This window comes from Peromyscus californicus, unplaced genomic scaffold, assembly GCF_007827085.1.
Source record: "Peromyscus californicus insignis strain IS unplaced genomic scaffold, ASM782708v3 Scaffold_5__1_contigs__length_169319896, whole genome shotgun sequence".
Classification (NCBI taxonomy): domain Eukaryota; kingdom Metazoa; phylum Chordata; class Mammalia; order Rodentia; family Cricetidae; genus Peromyscus; species Peromyscus californicus.
Window position 1 is genome coordinate 126,639,175 of NW_026294573.1, and position 19,526 is coordinate 126,658,700.

The window sequence follows — 19,526 nt, forward strand, 5'->3', positions numbered from 1 at the left end:
ACTTTACTGATATGTGAGAAATTTTAAAAAGTAGAAGAATGAGGCAGACACATGCTAATGAATGGGGTGAAAGCAGATTACACATTAAGATTCTTTTTATTCAAATTGTCTAACTATGACACTTAGCTCCTTTGACAGACTCTTGGCTTCCCCAATCTAAGTTCTTCCTGAGTCCCTGACCTCTTACAACCTGAAAGCTTCCATTCAGTCCTGATTTCTGCCATCATGAAATCCCTGACCTTTTTTCCTTTGACCTGTAAAAAGTGTCTGCTTCTCTGTAGTCAGCAGTAGAGTCTGAATCAGTTGTACAAAGACCATCCATCACACATTCAATGAACAGCCAATTTAAGTCTTTGAGGAACATAAGGATGTCAGTCAAAAGACTGTTACTGCAATAAACTTTGAGAAAGCCCAATGGTATGTGGCGAATTAAGTAATTAAAAATTATAATATATAATAGTCTGTAATACTAAATATCATTTTTAGAATATTTAATAATAAATAAAATATGCATATCATACATAAACAGAATTTTATCAAATTGTCTGTGCTAAAATATAAGCAAGGACATATTTATTAGAGAGACATGTTGAAGCATCCATGGAAAAATTACCTTTGTGTGTTTACCTATGAAAATTTATTGTAATTTAGATTTCTCTCTATGATTTATACATTTTAAAATATTTTCAATGAGTTTACAAGTGCACTGGCTCTGTCATTTTATGGCCAAAAGATATTATTTCATATCAATTTTCCCCAAGTTTTGACTTTTATGAAATCTTTCCTCCCCATCTTCCATAATGTTTCCTGAGCCTTGTGTTGGGGAAAATGTGTTACAGATCTCTCATTTTGGGCTTAGAATTCCATAGTCATTTATACAATGCAATTTGTGAAGCTGTGAGTCTCTATATTCATAATTATCTGCTTCATAAAAATCTGTTCTGATGAGAGATGAGAATTGTATTACTCTATTGGTACAAGGATAAGTATATAGAAGTTTTACACTGTGTCCATTCAGTAAAACAAATGAGGATTATGATCCCCGTCAAAGCATGGGTTCTTGACCAGGCTTATAGTACTAGGCATTAATTCTTTCTTGTGGAGTAGGCCTTGAATCTATTGACTAACCCCATAGCATTCATGCCACTCTTGTATCAACCAGTGGATCTGGCCAATCCTGTCATTTTCGTGGCTCACAGAGTACACAGCTGGACAATACTGTTGATGGCTTTTCTCCCCAGTAGTCTGCCAAGCATCTTCTTATACTATGAAAGCTAGCCAGCATGGAAGAATCTACCAGGTCAGTACCAACTTGATTTTTCTATGGCCTATAGTTAATGTGTGTGGTGTCCATGGTAATGGGGTATTGATGGTAACATCAAGTTCAAGCCAGTCAGCAGTGATGGTAGAATCAGAATCCATCCCTGGTGCATGAGGGGGCTTTTTGGAGCACACTACCTATGATGGGACACCTCATGCAGTCTTGAGGCAGGAGGAAGGGCTTGGACTTGCCTCTACTGGATGTGCCTCCCCATGGGGAGCCTTGCCTTCTTCTGGAGGGGAGTGGGGGGTAGGTTGGGAAGGGGAGGATGGGGGGGGGAAGGGAAGAGAGGATCTTTGATTGGTGTGGAAAATGAATGAAAAAAATGTTCTTAATAAAAAAAGATTCTCTCTTCCACTTAGAATATAGACATTCAGAATCATAAAAATCTTCATCCCAACACTAAGAGTAAACCACATGTTATTGGTATTGTTTAAGCATCTAAAGAATCTAGAGCTCAAAGAACTTAAACGAGTAAAATCCAGAATGAAGCCGGGCGGTGGTGGCGCACGCCTTTAATCCCAGCACTCGGGAGGCAGAGGCAGGTGGATCTCTGTGAGTTCGAGGCCAGCCTGGTCTCCAAAGTTCCAGGAAAGGCGCAAAGCTACAGAGAGAAACCCTGTCTCGGAAAAAAAAAATCCAGAATGAGGCAAAATTTTCTATGTAAAATGAGATCCATAGTCACTTTCATTTTTAGAGGGAAATAAAAAGCAGACATGGGTAAAACAAGAACATCTAACCACACAGAAAATATGAGGGCCACCTTAAGCAGGTATGGAGGTTGGAAATGCAGTCAGTGGCTAATAGCTCAATAAACAATTTACGTGCACCTGAACATTTTTCAATGAGTTTCTTCCACTAAGTACTGACAGAGAAAACTTGCTGTTGATGAGGACATGATAAACACAGGTCAGGGCAAGTGATTGCATCCCACACACAAATGAAGCAGTAGTTGACTAGAATAGGATAAATGGTAGGAGACCACAGATAGAACATCTCTTGATGCACAGCCATGAAGGGCCAGGTAAATCTTAGATCAAGGGACCCACAGCTGAAAGAACCCTCTCATGGAGACTCCAGGTTTTGACCAAAGCTACCACACCATCACTCTAAAATTGGGCATGTAGCATCAGAAGAAGGCAAACCTCCTGAAACACAAAAGACCCAGGGATAAGATTGAATTCAAAAGGATCAATCAGCCACTCAACCACCTGGTAGCCTGCTTTCAGCATGGTGAGCCTTTCCACTGTTCCCAAGCTGGTGATAAGCTGTCCAAGGACTAAGAGGCACTCTAGACACTAAGATCCCAAGACTTGCCAGAAGTACTGTCCTGATTCTTACCTGAAGTCATTTGACAAGTTTGGTGGAGTGGATTTACATAAAACAACTGCAGCTTGACTCATCTATACATGAGCACCTCAGCCCATCTCTGAGTGATCTGATGGAATTCAAACAGGTCAACCTTCTAGGTTTTACTGCCACTTGCTTTAAACTTTACTGTTCTTGAAAATGCATGTTTCACATGCAATAAACAGTGATGACATATAGAGAGAAGCCAAGAAATATGACTGCTCATCAATAGAAGCAGGTACAGATTGGTGCCAGAAGGTTCGAGTAGGAACTTTGCTTGTGTTGAATACGCTAATTGAAACTGCAAAGGTAGATGTGAAGAGTTCTAAAGGTAGTCATCATCAATCAGGAAAATTTCCAAAGGAGATGAATAGAAAAATAGGAAATTATTATATCACAGACAAAAAAATACATGTGGTGAGTTATCAGCACAATGAACACAGTGAACTTGTAGAGGAGTCCACAGAAGCTTTACACCAGCACAAGCAAGAGCATCCATGATGGGCAAAACATTAGCAAACACTGTGACAAGCAAAGATCTGGAGCCAAAGGAAGCAAGAAAGAGGGACAGAAGGAAAATTTGAAAATATAACAAGCAAGAATTTGTTAATGCCGATGAAATGTATTTAACATAGCCTACAATAAACACATCTACCTGTGAACCCCAAATAGGATGATCACTAAAGAAAACTGCACCTAGGCATGTTTTAAATAAAAAATACAGTTACACCATTTACTCTCTTCTCTCCACTCCACCCACTTTTGTACCGCCCAATTCATGGTGTCATATATGTGTGTGTGTGTGTGTGTGTGTGTGTGTGTGTGTGTGTGTGTGTGTGTGTGTATATACACATATATACATGTGCAGATATAAAAGTACAACAATGACTATGCAGAATCCACTCTGTGTTGCTTGAATGTGTATGTTTTTAGGGCTGACCCCTTGGTATCAGATAACTATTTAGGGGGCTTATTCCTGGAGCAGATTAATTTAAGTAATGTGTATAGAAACAAAAAAAATCATTTTCTTACAAAAAAATCTGAAGGTGGAATAATTTTGACTCATTTCATACCCTATCCATGACAAGACTCGAAATTTTTTCCATGTTTCTACTTTGCCATGTTAACCATTCTGTTCCCTGTAGCTAAATATGCTTACAGGAAGGCCAGAAGGAATATCATTTTGCACACAACAAAGATGAGATTTTAGTGTCATTTTTAAATATCTCTTTTTATGAAAAATAAAACTTTTCCCAAACCCAGAAGCCATGCACTCTCTGCTGGAATTGTCCCCTACCCAGCTGAAATCCACCTCCAGAGAAGAACTTGCACTTAGTGTAGACTGGTTAATAGAATCCTTTGAAGTAGCCTTCACTTCCTTGCCAAAACAGTTCTTTTGACCCAAAAAAGAGTGTTTGTTGGCTCTGAACCAAACAGTGTTTTATTCACAAAGGAGTAGAAACATACACCTACAGACAGAAAGTTCATAATGACACAGAAGGAATAAGCGGACTCTGAAGCCTTAAAAGTGTTGGTGTGACGACTGTACTGAATACCCAAGTCACTGCTGTCACTCTTTGATTGTTTTATATTCTTTTATTTCATTCTAAAACCTGTGCTGGATGCAAGGATACTAGAAAGCCAGGCATCCTGCTAATAAGTTGGCTTTATGATACTGACATGAAACATGGCAGGTCAGAGCTCTCTGGATCTCTCTTGTTCTTAGTATTTCCCAATGTATGAATCATTCTTTCTCAAACGCCACTAAATTTTATTTACCCAATGGTTTTTTCCTTTTAAACAGGTTAAGGTATGTGACTCTATTCCATAGTCACTGGCATTATTAAAAGATTTTAAACAATAAATAATACTCTGTGCCATTTTCAAAGTTCTCATAGCAACAATGGCGGGGGTGGGGGGGAGGACATAAGGAAATAAACATGTACCAGCATTTAAAGACAGGTAAGTGACCTAGAAAACTTGAAACAGGCCAGCCGACAAATCAAGAAGGCCTAGCCTCAGGCCATCAGGAAAGGATAGAATGAAGGAGCAGTTGCAAAACCCAAGTTGGAAAAACAGAGGTCACAGGAGCTTATCCAGTTTGAGCACTATGTAGTTTCAATTGCATTAAAAAGTTGAAATACCCATCTTGCCCCGGACTTCCCTTTTGGAGCACAGGTGAGTGCCCTTCCTTGCCCTGGACCCCATCCCTGGGCACCAGCCACTCTGGGGAAGACCTGCCCAACTTGGCCCCAGGTTCTGGCCACCGGGCAGGTTCCCTGCTAGCCCCACCGGGAAGGATCCCCTTCTCCAAGACCCCTGGCAGACCCTGCAGTCTCCACGCCCTGCCCCCACGCCCATCCGCCTGAGCCCTAAGCCTCTTCCTGAGACTTAGAGGCCGGCCCCCAGCTCCCATCCTGCCCCGGACTTCCCTTCTGGAGAGAGAGAGAGAGACGGAGAGAGAGAGACACGGAGAGAGAGAGGGAGAGAGAGGGAGAGAGGAGCTCCCATCCTGCCCCGGACTTCCAATTTGGACAAGAGAGCTCCCATCTGGACAAAAGACAGAGACTTCCTGAATCTGTCAGCTCTGTCTGAACCAAGTGTGCGGATAAGGCCAAGAACGAACCACAAGGAGATGGGCAGACGTCAAGGCAGAAACATATACAACAAAATGAATAGCAATACAGCATCACCAGGCCCTAGCCCTCCTCCAACACCTAGACCTGAACATCAGAAATTGGAAGAAGCAGAAGAAAACAGGCTTATGAATGACATCATGAAGAAGCTAGAGGCTTGTGTAGAGGAAAAGACAAAAAAATGTGAAGAACGCTGTAAAAAACTAGAGGAAAGGGCAAACAAATTAGAAGAAATCAATAAAGTCCTGGAAGAAAACAATAAAGTACTGAGAGAAAATCAAGAAAAATCAATGAAACAAATGAAGGAAACAGTCTAAGACCTGAAAAGGGAAATAGAAAAAATGAAGAAGACACAAACAGAGGGAATGCTGGAAATAGAAAATCTGAGTAAACGATTGGGAACTTCAGATGCAAGTATAATCAACAGAATGTAAGAGATGGAAGAGAGGATCTCTAGCGTTGAAGATACAGTAGAAGAAATACATTCATCAGTCAAAGAAAACACTAAAGCCAACAAAGTCATGAACCAAAATGTCCAAGAAATTTGGGACACCATGAAAAGACCAAACCTATGAATAATAGGGGTCGAAGAAGGAGAAGAATACCAACTCAAGGGCACAGAAAATATATTCAACAAGATCATAGAAGAAAACTTTCCCAACTTAAAGAAGGAAATGCCTATGAAGATACAAGAAGCTTATAGAACACCAAACAGACTAGACCCCAAAAAAAGTCCCCTCGCCACATAATAGTTAAACAACTAAACGTACAGAATAAAGAAAGAATATTAAGAGCAGCAAAGGAAAAAGGCCAAGTGACATATAAAGGCAAACCCATCAGAATAACACCCGATTTCTCAATGGAGACTTTGAAAGCCAGAAGGACCTGGACAGATGTAATGCAGACACTAAGAGACCATGGATGTCAGCCTAGACTAATATACCCAGCAAAACTTTCAATCACCATAGATGGAGTGAACAAGACATTCCATGACAAAGCCAGATTTAAACAATACTTATCCACAAACCCAGCCCTACAGAAAATACTAGAAGGAAAATGCCAACCTAAGGAAGTCAGATACACCCTCGAAAACACAGGCAACAGATAAAGCCACAGCAGTAAACCCCAACGTATAGAAGTACCCACACATCACCACCAAAAAATAACAGGAATGAACAATCACTGGTCATTAATTTCCCTCAATATTAATGGACTTAATTCACCTATAAAAAGACATAGGCTTACAGAATGGATACAAAAGCACGACCCATCTTTCTGCTGCATACAAGAAACACATCTCAAATTCAAAGATAGACACTACCTAAAAATAAAAGGCTGGGAAAAGACTTTCCAATCAAACGGTCTTAAGAAACAAGCGGGTGTAGCCATCCTGATATCCAGCAAAATAGACTTCAAACTAAAATCAATCAAAAGAGATCAAGAAGGGCATTACATACTCATCATAGGAAAGATCCACCAAGATGAAACTCAATTCTGAATATTTATGCCCCAAACACAAGGGCACCCACATATGTAAAAGAAACATTACTAAAGCTTAAATCACATATAAAACCCCACACATTAATAGTGGGAGACCTCAACACCCCACTTTCACCACTGGACAGATCTCCCAAATTGAAACTTAACAGAGAAATAAAGGACTTAACTGATGTCATGACTCAAATGGACTTAATCGATATCTACAGAACATTCCATCCTAACAAAAAAGAATATACCTTCTTCTCAGCACCCCATGGAACCTTCTCTAAAATCGACCACATACTTGGCCACAAAACAAATCTAAACAGATACAAAACAATTGGAATAACCTCCTGTGTTCTATCAGACCACCATGGTCTAAAGTTGGATTTCAACAACAACAAAAACTACAGAAATCCTACAATCTCATGGAAACTGAATAATACCCAACTGAATCACCAATGGGTTAAGGAAGAAATAAAGAAAGAAATTAAAGACTTCCTAGAGATCAATGAAAATGAAGACACCACATATCCAAATTATGGGACACTATGAAAGCAGTACTAAGAGGGAAATTCATAGCACTAAATGCCCACATAAATAAGTTGGAGAAATCTCACACTAGTGACTTAACAGCATACCTGAAAGCTCTAGAACAAGAAGAAGCACAGTCTCCCAGGAAAAATAGATGCCAGGAAATTATCAAAGTGAGAGCTGAAATCAATAAAATAGAAACAAAGAGAACAATACAAAAATTAATGAAACAAAGAGTTGCTTCTTTGAGAAAATCAACAAGATAGACAAGCCCTTATCCAAACTAACCAAAAGACAGAGAGAGAGCATCCAAATCAACAAAATCAGAAATGAAAAGGGGAACATAACAACAGACATTGAGGAACTCCAGAGAATCATCAGGTCATACTTCAAAAACCTCTATTTGACAAAACTGGAAAACATAAAAGAAATGGATAACTTTCTGGATAGGTACCACATACCTAAGTTAAATCAAGACCAGATAAACTATTTAAATAGTCCAATAACCCCTAACAAAATAGAAACAGTCATTAAAAGTCTCCCAACCAAAAAAAGCCCAGGACCAGATGGTTTCAGCGCAGAATTCTACCAGATCTTCAAAGAAGAGTTAATACCAATACTCTCTAAATTGTTCCACACAATAGAAACAGAAGGAACATTACCAAACTCCTTCTACGAGGCTACAATTACCCTAATTCCTAAACCAAACAAGGATACAACAAAGAAAGAGAACTACAGATCAATCTCCCTCATGAACATTGATGCAAAAATACTCAATAAAATATTGGCAAACATTGCCGGGCGGTGGTGGCACACACCCTTAATCCCAGCACTCGGGAGGCAGAGCCAGGTGGATCTCTGTGAGTTCGAGGCCAGCCTGGGCTACCAAGCGAGTCCCAGGAAAGGCGCAAAGCTACACAGAGAAACCCTGTCTCAAAAAACAACAACAACAAAAAAATACTGGCAAACAGACTCCAAGAACACATCAAAACAATTATCCACCATGATCAAGTAGGATTCATTCCAGGGATGCAAGGGTGGTTCAACATACGAAAGTCCGTCAATGTAATACACCATATAAACAAACTCAAAGAAAAAAACCACATGATCATCTCACTGGATGCAGAAAAGGCATTTGACAAAATCCAACACCCCTTCATGATAAAGGTTTTGGAGCGATCAGGAATACAGGGAACATACCTAAACATAATAAAGGCAATTTACAGCAAGCCAACAGCCAACATCAAATTAAATGGAGAGAAACTCAAAGCAATTCCACTAAAATCAGGAACGAGGCAAGGCTGTCCGCTCTCCCCATACTTATTCAATATAGTACTTGAAGTTCTAGCCAGAGCAATAAGACAACATAAGGAGATTAAGGGGATACAAATTGGAAAGGAAGAAGTCAAGCTTTCCCTATTTGCAGATGACATGATAGTATACTTGAGCGACCCCAAAGATTCCACCAAGGAACTGATACAGCTTATAAACACCTTCAGCAACATAGCAGGATACAAGATCAACTCAAAAAAATCAGTAGTCCTCCTATATACAAGGGACAAAGAAGCGGAAAAGGAAATCAGAGATACATCACCCTTTACTATAGCCACAAATGACATAAAATACCTTGGGGTAACACTAACCAAGCAAGTGAAGGACCTATATGACAAGAACTTTAAGTCCCTTAAAAAAGAAATTGAAGAAGATGTCAGAAAATGGAAAGATCTCCCATGCTCATGGATAGGCAGGACTAACATAGTAAAAATGGCAATCTTACCAAAAGCAATCTACAGATTCAATGCAATCCCCATCAAAATCCAACACAATTCTTCACAGACCTGGAAAGAATAATACTCAACTTCATATGGAAAAACAAAAAACCCAGGATAGCCAAAGGAATCCTGTACAATAACACAACATCTGGAGGCATCACGATCCCTGACTTCAAGCTCTACTATAGAGCTACAGTAATAAAAACAGCTTGGTACTGGCATAAAAACCGACATGTGGACCAATGGAATCGAAGTGAAGACCCTGACATTAATCCGCACACCTATGAACATATAATTTTTGACAAAGAAGCCAAAAGTGCACAATGGAAAAAAGAAAGCATCTTCAACAAATGGTGCTGGCAAAACTGGATATCAACATGTAGAAGGTTGCAAATAGATCCATATCTATCACTGTGCACAAAACTTAAGTCCAAGTGGATCAAGGACCTCAACATAAATCCAGCTACTCTGAACCTGCTAGAAGAGAAAGTAGGAAGTAGTCTTGAACGCATTGGCATAGGAGACCACTTCCTAAATAGAACACCAGTAGCACAGACTCTGAGAGAAACAATCAATCAATGGGACCTCTTGAAACTGAGAAGCTTTTGTAGAGCAAAGGATACGGTCAACAAGGCAAAGCGACAGCCTACAGAATGGGAAAAGATCTTCACCAACTCCACATCTGACAGAGGACTGATATCCAGAATATATAAGGAACTCAAGAAATTAGACATCAAAATGCCCAACAGTCCAATTAAGAAATGGGCTATAGAACTAAACAGAGAATTCTCAACAGAGGAAACTCAAATGGCCGAAAGACATTTAAGGAACTGCTCAACATCCCTAATCATCAAGGAAATGCAAATCAAAACAACTCTGAGATACCACCTTACGCCTGTCAGAATGGCTAAGATCAAAAACACTGAAGACACCTTATGCTGGAGAGGATGTGGAGCTAGGGGAACTCTCCTCCACTGCTGGTGGGAAGGCAAGCTTGTACAACCACTTTGGAAATCAATATGGCGCTTTCTTAGAAAATTGGGAATCAATCTCCCCCAAGATCCAGCTATACCACTCTTGGGCATATACCCAAGGAATGCTCAACCACACCATAAGAGCACTTGTTCAGCTATGTTCATATCAGCATTGTTTGTAATAACCAGAACATGGAAACAATCTAGATGCCCTTCAACTGAAGAAAGGATAAACAAAATGTGGTACATATACACAATGGAATACTACTCAGCAGAGAAAAACAATGACATCATGAGGTTTGCAGACAAATGGATGGATCTAGAAAAAATCATCCTGAGTGAGGTAACCCAGACTCAGAAAGACAAACATGGTATGTTCTCACTCATAGCAGGATACTAGACATGGAACAAGGATGACTTGTCTGCTACTCACATCACCAGGGAGGCTACCTGGAAAACAGGACCCCAAGAAAGACACGGGGATCACCCAATGACAGAGAAATGGAATGAGATCTACATGAACAGCCTGGACATGAGTGGGGGTAGTGAAAAGCGAGGGTCGAGGGAAAGAGAGCTTGGGGGAGCGGGAGATCCCATCTGGATCAACAACAGAGAGGGAGAACAAGGAATAGGAGACCATGGTAAATGAAGACCACATGAGAATAGGAAGAAGCAAAGTGCTAGAGAGGCCCACAGAGATCCACAAAGATACCCCCACAACAGACTGTTGGCAATGGTCGAGAGACAGCCCGAACTGACCTACTCTGGTGATGGGATGGCCAAACACCCTAATTGTTGTGCTAGAAACCTCATCCAACTACTGAGGGATCTGGATGCAGAGATCCATGACTAGGCCCTGGGTGGATCACTGGGAGTCCAATTAGCGAGAATGAGGAGGGTTTATATGAGTGAGAATTGTTGAGACCAAGGTTGGATAAAGCACAGGGACAAATAGCCAAATGAATGGAAACACATGAACTATGAACCAATGGCTGAGGGGTCCCCACTGGATCAGGCCCTCCGAATGGGTGAGACAGTTGATTGGCTTGATCTGTTTGGGAGGCATCCAGGCAGTGGGACCGGGTCCTGTGCTCACTGCATGAGTTGGCTGTTTGAAACCTGGGGCCTATGCAGGATTGTTTGGCTCAGCCTGGGAGGAGGGGACTGGACCTACCTGGACTGAGTCTACCAGGTTGACCTCAGTCTGTGGGGAAGGCTTTGCCCTGGAGGAGATGGGAATGGAGGGGGCACCTGGGGGGAAGGCGAGGGGGACGGGAGGGGGGAGAACAAGGGAATCCGTGGCTGATATGTAGAACTGAATGGTATTGCAAAATAAAAAAAATAAAAAATAAAAAAAAAGTTGAAATATTGTTGAATAACTTTCAAGTACAAACAGAAACAGTGCTAAATATAATTCACCATAATCGCTCTTCTCCAAATTATGCTTGAATTATCTAAAAAAACTTGACAATTGCTGTCGGCAGCCCCTAGGTAATACTAAATTGCTTTAAAACAGTTTGAATGTCTAAGCAACATAAACATTTTCTTCTCGAGTTACAGAACAGTTCTACATTCTGTATTAATTTAATTTTTATTCTTAACTGTGTGGTAGAGCTCTTACCTTTGCTAGTGAGTAGTTACAAGTTAAAATTAGAAAAAGTGTAAAATCTTGATATATTAAAATAACTATTTTAATCTCTATTAGTGAAATTTAAGGATGTATGATTTGTTCCTCTTGAAACAAAATTGTATTAATATATGTTTATGATGTGATTTCAGTTGAGAATATATGTAAATATCTTATGAGTTCACAGATAAATTACAATTGAATTTACATTTCCTCCCAAAGTTATTTCCTCATTGGCAATACTTTGTGTCCCTTTCATGCTTTTCCAATCCCATTAAAGCCTATCTATCCTTGTTCTACAGAAGCAAAAATAAGTACAGACTTTATCCCCATTGCACAGAAGAATTCTTTGGTTGTAGAAAGTAGGGCATTACATAATGCTATTTAAACTTAATTTTACATAAACTTCAATATATATTTTCTTGGCTTTTGGCTATTTAAAAAATGCAAATCCTTCTATTCCTTGTATATTTATATTATTCAATCAAAAATATTTGTAGCTATAATCTGAAGTATTATTTTTTGTGGTTTATCTATAGGCTCCATCAAGGATCAAGGAGTATCATATCACAATTCTCATAATATTGGCATAGCCCACATTACTTTATTGGAGGATTATAATCCAGTGATTACAAGGCTTTAGTAGTAGAAATTTTATGATAAGAGAGAAAGTGGAGATCAGTTCAAAGAGACATAAATCAGTTCAGGGCCCTGGGCTCATCTCCAAGACTGACTGGAATGTTCTCTGGAGAGATCATTTGAGAGTTTTCAACAATCAAATGCAGATTCATCTAGATCACCTTAAGGAAAAGGATGTGCAAATGAAAGATCACATCTTGTTCTATAACCATGAAGCCACGAACCATTTTAGACTCTACATGTTCTTAATAATAAGTAAACTATAAGATCTTTGTCTCTGCACTGAACTAGACCCCACACCACCACTTTCTTTCAATAAATATTCTTGGATCCTTATTATATGCTCTTGGGAGCAATAGTTTTCCTCAGCCACACATCCTTTTCCTCTTTGCATTGCTTTTCATGCACAGCAAAGCTAGTGCTGCCCATTGGACATGTAGTTATTAAAGAAGCCTCCTATAGAGTCAGAAGAAGGACTTCCAAGTTACTTCTCTCTGCCAATTGCAGTATTTCAGTATTTCAACTAGAATAGCCACTTCAATATTCAAATGCAAGAATATGGATAGCAAAACAAATTATTTGTAGGTAATTTTATCTCTAGTAATTTAAACAACTTTAAAATAACCACATCAAAATAAGGGGGCAGGATAATGAAGAATTTGTATGCACAGTTTACAAATGTTGAATTATTAATAGTACCTGGGAAAACCCCTTAGGTATGTCAAGATTCTGGACTTCCAAGCTAATTTGAGAGTAGCAGAGCCAGTCTGCCTGGTACACTGGCATGACTCGGGTTTATTGTCTGCATTGTGCTGGAATCTTGACACTTGAGGGATCACCCAAGCTAAAATCCAATCCATGTGTATCTTTATTTAGAGGGTGCCCAGAGGATTAACTTACAACATGCTTCTTTTTCTATGAAGACCACATCCTTGCTCATTCATACTGGACCCCAGGAGCCTGGCACAACATTTATCCAAAGTGTAAATTCCCCTTGGCCAGCTTTGAGCTGCCCTTGAATCCTAGCTCTGGCCATGGTTGTGTTTATCTTTAGCATCTGGTTTCAGTTATCTTTTGTGCCATTTTGGACCATGATCTCTCTGTTTCATTCACTAATTTTCCCATTACAGAATGAAAAACAGGGCCATGAAGAGATGACACAATGTGGTGAGGCTTAGCCTCCTTCTTAGGCCTGTGGCACTTAATTATTACACTTTGTTTGCCAACTATTTCTTGGCATCTCATTTGATTTGGGGACTTGCCTAAGCATTTAATTGAACTTGGAGAACTCCTTTCGAATATTTATCGCCACTTTTTCCTTTCCCTCCTGTCACATAGTGGTGGCACACCAGATTTTAGACCACATGCCCTTTTTTTCACCCTGAAACACTTGTTAAATTTTTGCCTATGTAGAGTCCCTCACAACCTGAATTCTAATAAGATTTTATTATTTAAAATTGCAGTTTGTTCTCTTTGTCTAAACTCTTTCCTGTCTCATAAAAGCAAAATAATGTTATACTTTCTTTATCCATAAACCTTTTATTTCTCCATTTGATTTAACTGTTTCTCGTCTTTCTGATAATTTTCTTATACAAAAATAGACATTGCTAAGAAAGTAACAATATACATATCCTACATATCACATGAAGCACATGAACTACTGCTCTTCAGCCCTGACTACACTCTACCTACTCAGGGATTATACTCTCAGTTAGAAATAATGAGCTTTATATAACACCAGCATTTAAAGGGTTACTACACTTACTTCTTTTCTCAGTTCACCACTACTCTGGTCCTAGGTACTTCTACAGCTAAGCTTCGCTTCACAGCATATCGTTCCTTTGATTGGTGCCCCCAAGTCCATATCCATCTTCCCTTTTGAACCTATAAATTCCAGTACTAGAAGAACCTAATCGTACTTCCTTTTTGCCCTGATTCTCTCTAGTAACTTTTCTGAATGTCCAAAGATTTTATTACCATTCATCTTTATAATTCTTCATCTTTCACATCTCCTACTGTCCACTTATCTTCCTAGGATATTGATCAAATTTCATAAGCCAGAGAACCAATACTTCTTATCATTCTTTTACTACGGACTACCTTAATTCCCAAATCTGCAGTGGATTTTATTCAAAACACATTTAATTTAATTTTTGAAGTGTAATACTATTGAAGACACTGCAAAGCAAATGGATATAAATAATAGTTAACACAGAAGTAAATTTAATAATAGAAAATATTCAAATTCCTATGGAAAAATGATTTGGTCATAATATTGAAACAATTGTCCAGCCATTCAAGGAAAATAAAATCAGATCTTTATAGAATTACTTTCCCTTTGAAAATAACATAACAGTAATAGAAATAATAGGCATAACCCTTTTGCACAAATGAAACACATGAAATTACTAACACAAAGCAATGCTTAAAAAGTTTATAGTCTGAGTCTTGGGAAGCTTCTCTTTGTTATAAAATTTAAATCCATAAAAGAAAACACAGATAAGGTTAATTACATAAAAATTCTATAGGCTATTTCAGACAAAAATAAAATAATAAATGACAAAATGTTATTTGAGTATTATTTGTAAGTTGAAAACTTTAAAATGTTTATATACTCACATACCTAAGAACAAACAAATAAATAACAATATACATCTATTATAAAAATATTGTACAGAAATTAAAACTAAACTTATTACATTTAATGATGTAGAAAATAGTTATACTTTAGTCACATTGCTTATTATCATTCAAGCAAGAGCCAGTACAACACTGCTTTAGAGCAGTTTGTGTGTTAATGCATGTGACTATCTCATTTTCTGTCTTGTTGAATGTATTTCATGTGACAAACATTACTCTGACCTGACAAGAATAACTTAAATATGTATTTTCCCTCTTTCTCTTCTCTTTCTTCTTCAACCTATCCTGTGTGGCAGAGGACAAACTGATACCCCAAATATAAATCCTTGCTATTGATCTCTACAGTTCTTTTTCTTTCACCTCTTTAATTGTTCCTACCACCTTTTCTAGATATTTATCCACCAGGAACAGTTTCAGAATGTGTGGGCAAGATTCCTTGAGTAAAATAGTTAATATGCCAGGTCATAGGTACGTTATTCTCAGTCAAGTGTTTGTGTCCACTTCCCAAAAGGTGATACTAAACAGGAAAATGTTATTTCAAACCAGCCAAATATTCCTTTCTCTGTTATGGCAAAGACAAACACTAGCTTTATCCACCAGGGGAGGCTGGGTTGCACATCTTCCTCCACCTTACTTTCTCTTTCACTCTAAAGAGAAATTGAGAGTGAGGTATCACAACAGGAAACCAAAAAAAGCACATTCCACTGATTTATCTGATGCCTGGCCATGCCATTCTCCACTAGTACCCTTCCAAGGAGGACGTATTTTGGATTAGTACAAGTTCCTAAAATGGGCTGAGAAGGACCTAAGACTTTAAATCGGGTGGTATGTACCTTTACTATTGAGAACAGCTATTGAAATCTTCTCTTCACTGGACTTTTCTTCCCCAGTTTAACAGAATCTCTTCCCAGCCTCATATTTCTTAGAAACAAGTTTTGATTCATACTGGAGATCTGGTTAGAATTAGCAGAGGCAAGGAAATAGATGTGTGCTATGCATTTTCTATGTGTGAGACAAAGGAATTCCCCCATTGTCCTTATGTGGATGATTCTTCTCATTATGGACCGAGGGGACTCATGAAGAGTCAGAAAGCTCATTAAAAATAAGTCGTCAACAACAACCATTGCAAATCTAGTACAATCATCCTAAATCTTACAGATAAGACAATTACAAGCATCAAATTTTGAAATGGGAATGAGGAAATAATTTAACATTGCCTAAAAGCTTGCTGTGTTTTCAGTCACTAGATGCTGACACAGATTTCCTAACATTCCAACTCTCATCCCAGAACCTCCCTGACTGAAAACCCATGCAGACAAGTAGCCAACCTGAAATACACCTCTCAAGGATCTTGAACAATGATGTGGGAATTCTCTGACAGAAACAGGAGTTGAGGTTGCTCTCCCTGCTCCTATGATGCTTCCTTCTCTGCAGTGAGACAGTTCATTTGTGTTTGATTCCCTCTTCCAATAAGGATTGTGTTAGAGTTCTAAGCTAACAGTGATAACTGACAATATTGTAACTTGGGTAAACAGTGACTTAAAACAGAGATAAATGTCATAGCACCCTAGTGTCCTAGTTAGGTTATCTATTGCTGTGAAGAGACACCATGACCACAGCAACTTTTATAAAGAAAAACATTTAATTGGGGTGACTTACAGTTTCAGAGGTTTGGTCCATTATCATCATGGCAGGGAGCAAGAAAGTGTGCAGGCAGACATGGGGCTGGAGAACGATGTGAGAGTTCTACATCTTGATCCACAGGCAATAGAAAGTGAACTGTGTCACACACCCTGGGTGTGGCTTGAGCATAAATGAGAATTCAAAGCCTGACACCACAGCCACATACTTCCTCCAACAAGGTCACACCTCCAAATAGTTCCACTCTCTATAGGCCAAGCATTCAAGTAAATGGGTCTGGGGGCATCTTACCTACTTGAACCATCATAGCTTGGACTTAGATTTGTAAGCTCAAAGTCTAATGTGTGGTTTTATGCACTATGTCATAACTAGTGCAGTATTGCTAGTGTTACTGGGCAGAATTCCTGACACAATAGACTTTATATCATAAAATTTATATTATAAAAGAGAATTTTTACCTTTTAGAAGATAGCATCTATAATAAAACCAATTAGTAGGAAAAATACTAAAAGATATTTCAACATTGAATTCACTATTGGCTGAATTGTTTAATAAAATATTAATAGTTTTAAAAATAAGTAAGAATCCCCAAAGAATGGAGTCTCTTCAGATTATCCCAATGCATCTTAATAAGCAATTGACATGGGAGAATTGCTGATATTTGGATTAATAGACTTAAATCCTTCAAATATAAACATCATGTGGGCATTGACATATTGTTTTAAAAATGTGTGAAAAACTAGAGATTGAACTTTTCAAACTTAATTTTTTGAGAATTTCATACATGAGTCATGTATTACCTCATTTCCACGACTTTCTCTCTCCACTCCAATTTCTCCAGTCTTCCTCCAATCCCCTCTTAAATTCAAGACCTCTTTTTCTTTATTACTGTTACATATGTTACATACATGTACATATTACATATATATGTGTACATATGTATATATGTGAGTCCATATAGTATAGTTCATATTTATGTATGTTTAGGACTGACAATGTGCAACTAGATAATTTATCAGGAGTAAAAAGAAATGGAATATGAAAAGCATTCATAGTAACAAATTGCTCTAATTATGAATGCATGTATGTACAACTATACACACACATATATGTATGTATGTGTGCATTTGTGCATTGTGTATGGTCTATGCATACACGTGCATGCTGTTGTTCAATGAGTATATTAAGGCCCTTTTATTTCTTTTTTTTCTGTATTAAACATGGAATCATCTGTAGTCCACACTAACAGTGTACAATGAAATACGTGTACATCTTTTAATGCACTATTAACATGGGTCATTTGATTTAAGAAATTGAGGGACAACATATGCTTGTTTAGCATGCTATGCAAATGTTTAGCATACAAAGCATACTTACTTTTAACATGTAAGTGTAAAACATGACACAGTGACAATTCTTACACAGAGCTATTACTTAGTGTGATGGTACCTTTTTTACATATAGACAATTCATACGCATATTGAAAAGTGAGGCATGCACAGCATCTGCAAGGTATTGGAATTATGTCTTGAATACTTTACCTCTGAAATGTGACAGTAGCTCTGTAAATCTCCACTGTTTATAAGATCACACACAGGGGATGCACCAGCAAGGTGAGTTTGTTTACTCAAGATGTTTGAAGCAGAAATATGTTACCATGGAAGGGATTTTCCCTTAGGTCATTTTAGACTCAGTCAGGCGAGCAGATAATGAAATTCACACCCAACATTTCCCGCAACCTTCTGGTAGCCAGATTATTGCTTTCTTCAAAAGAAACCACACGCTGCCTGGGGTATAGCTGCCTTTGAAATACCACACTGTGCATGACACACGGTCCCTGTCCTGCATTGTCATATAAATCTTCTAAAAGGAAAACTCTAAAGTAATCAATCATACAACACTAAGGGCTCTGTTTTTTAAGGAGATATGTATTCAATCTATAAGGGAAGCAAATGCATCTCTACCAAGTATCAGTCTTTTCAATCACTTGCAAATGTCCAGTGTCCCAGAGCTTATGGAATACAGTTCCCTAGAATCCTGTTTGTCTGTTTAAACAGGTGTGTACAGATGATGCAGATGGGCAGATGGATCTTTTTTAATCCCAGATTTTATTCCTTTACTTTAAGTAATGTTATTTTTTAAAATTATTTTCAATTTTGAAATGATAAGCATAGGATTATTTTCAAAAAGAAATTCAAGCTGCGTACATTGAGCTATTAACAAATGATACACAGCTCGTAGTGTCTAGAAGAACTATGTAGGCTCTTTTAACTGAAAACAGATAGAATGACACTATACTAGCTCCATACTCTACTTATGAAACTCAGAATTAAGGTTTTTTTTTAAATTAGTTTAAAAATCATTCTGTGAGTTCCAAGCCCACAGTGCTGACATGGAAAATTTCCCACCAGAATTACTCTTCTCTTTAATGCTTGTAATGAATCAGTGGCTGGTTGGAAGCCCTACTTTAATTTCTTAACTTTAAATAGACCACAAAGCTTTATAACCCCAAATTGTTATGATCTCTTTTTAATTCATATAACTGATAAGCTTTCCTGCCCTTCCCCAATCTCAAATTTAATTATATCCACACCACAACCACACTACCCGAGAAAGCCCAGCTTTCTTATGTAATGTAAAAATAATAAAAATAATCACTGACTAACACTAAATCTACATCAGTCAGTCTTAACCACAAACTGTGACTACTGTCCTCCTCTATTAGAAACCTTTATTCTGCTGGGTAGCAGTGGTGCATGCCTTTAATCCCAGCATTCAGGAGGCAGGGCCAGGAGGATCTCTGTGAGTTTGAGGCCAGCCTGGTCTACAGAGCGAGATCCAGGACAGGCACCAAAGCAACAAAGAAAAACCCTGTCTCGAAAAAACAACAACAAAAAGAAACAAACCAAACCT